This window comes from Propithecus coquereli, unplaced genomic scaffold, assembly GCF_000956105.1.
Source record: "Propithecus coquereli isolate 6110/MARCELLA unplaced genomic scaffold, Pcoq_1.0 Scaffold38, whole genome shotgun sequence".
Lineage (NCBI taxonomy): Eukaryota > Metazoa > Chordata > Mammalia > Primates > Indriidae > Propithecus > Propithecus coquereli.
In genome coordinates, this window is record NW_012149507.1 from 231,285 (window position 1) to 235,259 (window position 3,975).

The window sequence follows — 3,975 nt, forward strand, 5'->3', positions numbered from 1 at the left end:
GCAGCGAGGCCCCAGAGACGGTGCCCCCCCCGCCCCGGCTCCCTGCCCGCGCCTCCCCACAGCCTGGGCGGGGGCTGCGGGGGCCCGACCGCCTCTGCCACCCCACTATCCCCAGGGAGGGGGACGATCTGAAGCACCCCTATCCCCTCTGTCCGCCGGAGCGTTTCAACAACAAGACGGCTAAGGCCACAGCAATGACGGCAGGACACCGCCAGCACCGCCAGCACCGCTCCCGCGCAGCTCAGACTGCTTCGACCGAGGGATTTGGAATGGAGTCAAGAGCCTCTGCTGCCGCCATCCGGTGACAGATACCGAGAAAGCCGAGTGAAGTTATCTACCATAATTAAAGGCAAGCTGTTTAAGAGGCAGAAAGTGACAGAGTCTAAATCTTTAAAAGAGCGAGCCAGGAGAGCCCGGGCACACCTGCGTTCTTTATGAGTGCGCGTTCACACTCACCAATGGGCGGACGTGGGATGTGACAAGAGGACAGTTGTCAAGCGGACTCCGAGATTTTTGACTTGAGGAACTAAAAAGATAAAGTTGCTGCTAACTGAGATTTTATTTTAAAATATGGATGGAATGGATTTTGGCATAAGGATTTTAAAATCCAATTTGAAACGTACTAAGTTTAGAACGTTTAAAAGGGGACACTTGTGCTAACCTGGTTTAGCAACAGGGTGCTTTTTTGGTCCAAAGATACAAAGTAGCAAGTATGTAGAAGAACAAGTCTAGAGACGGAATGGCAAGGTGAGGACTGTAGTAACAGTGTATTTATTGTCTTCGGGATTTTTGCTAAATGAGTGGATTACAGCTGCTCTTGCCACGGGGGTGGGGAGGTCGGTATAATGCGAGATGATGGATTTGTTAATTTGTTCCACTACAGTAATTATTTTACTATATATGTGTGTGTGTGTGTGTGTGTGTGTGTGTTTTATAACATCATGTTATATACCTTAAATATACACTATAAAGTTTATTTAAAAAATAATGGAGCATCAATTGAAAAGCATAAAAAATTATGCTGTACTATGATTTGATGTGTTAAACATTGTCATGTACTATTATTTGATGTAAATATGCCTGTAATTGCCAAAATAAAAATAGCAGAGTCCTATTAGGATTAGTTGGACATAAGGTAATTGGATTGGTCAAGAGATAAAAGGGAAATTACTGTCCCCTGGAAAAAACCACATCCTGATGCCTATGTGTGTATCTCTTTGTATATCTGTGTGTTAAGTGGGTTGTGCTGTAAATAAAAGTTTAACATCAACCCTTCTCCATCTCTGTGGAAATCTGACTTTAGGTGAACTTTCTAGCTCCTTTCCCCTGGGAACTTGGTGAAGGTAAAATGTTGGCTGGAGAGCATTGCTTTTAATAAATAAATGGCAGATCTTATGATGCATGTGTATGCTTTTAAACTATGGTTGTTGTAACCTTTTCCTCCTGAAACAGGTCTTTTCCTCAACTCAATGGGTGGTGCAATGTATTGACATGAGGATCTGGCTCTAGTGGGCACAGAAAGACCAGTGAGAATAGTTCTCCTCTGTTTGAATTGCTGAAGAGGACGAAAACTGCACCTGGCCCTGCCTTGCTCCAGATGAGCAGTTTGAAATCTTTGCATAATTATTTTGCATGGTGTCCAAATGATGAACAGGTGACTGCTATTTTCTGTTGTGACGAAGGGAACTCTTGAAATTTGTAAATTCCTATACTCCTTCAAATAGAGGTGGCTAAGAACGACATCCTGGGATTCTTTATTGTTTGAGAATCTTTTTTCCTGTGACTATGGACAAAATGCCATGGAGTGATGTTAATTTGCTAAGTTGATGTAGAGGACACCAAGTTTTTATGTTCAGTATATTTTGTGTTTATCTGCGTCACTAGATCATACTTCTTGAACTATTTCATTGCTGAGTCGAGAGTTATAGGGTTAGAGATAAGGTACCTGATAATATAATTGAGAACAGAATAACTACAGATTGCTTGTTAGAACTGGATCACACTGTAACTATATGCAAACTATCTGTTGTTTAAACCAAACTAAGTTACTCCTCTAAAACAAAAAGTTACAACGTGAAAGATTTATGAAACCATAAAACAGCTTCCACGACCCTGTTTGGCAATGGATTTTTAGATTGGTGAGTTCACTGTTACTGATAGGATCTTATTGATTTTGGTACTTACATGTGCAGATTGTTATTATGTGATTGGATTGGTGCTTGGGGTGGTGTGGAGTCAGATGCAGTGAGGGGAGCTCAGTGATGACAGAGAAGCACCTGTCATCTAAGACAGCAGTCCTCAACCTTTTTGGCACCATGGACTAGTTTCATGGGAGACAATTTTTCCATGGACTGCTGGGGGGGATGTTTTGGGATGATTCAAGGACATTACCCTTAATGTACAGTCAAACCTCTCTGCCAATGATAATCTGTGTTTGCAGCCGTTCCCCAGCGCTAGCATCACTGCCTCAGCTCCACCTCAGATCGTCAGGCATCAGATTCTCATAAGGAGCGCACAGCCTAGATCTCACACATGCAAAGTTTACAGTGGAGTTTGTGTTCCTGTGAGAATCTGATGCCACAGTTGATCTGACAGGAGGTGGAGCTCAGGCAGTGATGCCGGCGATGGGGAGCAGCTGTAAATACAGAGGAAGGTACACTTGCCTGCTGCTCACCTCCTGCTGTGCAGCCTGGTTCCTGACAGGCCACGGACTGGTACTGGTCTAAGGGGCTATGCTCCAGCACAGGCCTGCAGCTGCACAGTGACAAAAAGAAAATGTTACTGGATTGCAGAGCAAATGCACAGAACGAATTTTGGTTAGGTACAAGCTAGGACACAAATTGTAAGAGTATACGTATACTTAAGAGTTAAGCTCAGGTCGGACTTTTCAAAAGCACCTGCCTCTCATTCTTGTTGCTTCTCATCCCCATCCAATTTTTGTCTGAAGATATTCAGAGAAAGTTTAATTTACTGTGGGGAAAATTGAAAAAAAAATCCAAGGGGGACCCCACCACTGCCCAAACTCTTAATTCTCTTCATTCTGCTTGTATATGTTATCATTAAATAAATTACATTTTGAAGAGACCTTTGGAATTGAGAAAATGTCCTATAACATTGTCTGAGAAACCTTGCTTACTCCAAAATCATAAAGATATTCTCCAAAGTTTTCTTCCAGAAGACTTGTACTTTTGGTTTTCACGTTTAGGCCTGTGATCCAACTTGCACATTTTGTATTTTTTGAAATAGGGGTCAAGGTTTGTTTTTTTTTTCCCGAAGGGATATCCCAGTGTATTAGGCTTCTCCAGAGAGACAGAACCAATAGGATATATAAGAGGGGATTTATTGGGGCACAGAGGTGGAGAAGTCCCAAGACAGGCCATGTGCAAGCTGGAGCAGCAGAGAAGCCCCACAGCATGGCTCAGTTGGAAGTCTCAGAACCAGGGACACACACGGTGCAGGCCCCAGTCCAAAACCGAAAGTCCAAGAGCCCCCAGGAGGCCACTAGTGCAAGTGTCAGAGTTCACAAGCGGAAGAACCTGGAGGTCGATGTCCAAGGGCAGGAGGAGAACAGGCATCCTGCTCTGGAAGGAAGAGAGAGCAGAGAGAGAGAATTCCCCTTCAGCCTTTCAGCCTGTTCATCCCAGCCAGGCCCCGACTGGATGGTACCCACCCACATGGACGGCAGGTCTTCCTCTCTCAGTCCACTGACCGCCAGGCCGGTCTCCTCTGGAAACACCCTCACAGACACACCCAGAAACAACGCTTCACCAGCCATCTATTTTCCCCTCAATCCAGTCAAGTTGACTCCTAAAATTAACCCTCACACCTACTAATTACAGCACTGTATTTTAAAAAGACGTCCCATTCCCCACTGAATGTCTTGGCAGTTTGTGAAAAATCAGCTGACTGTATATATGCATGTGTCTGTTTCTCAACTCTAGTCTGTTCCATTGATCTTTCTGCTTATCCTTACCA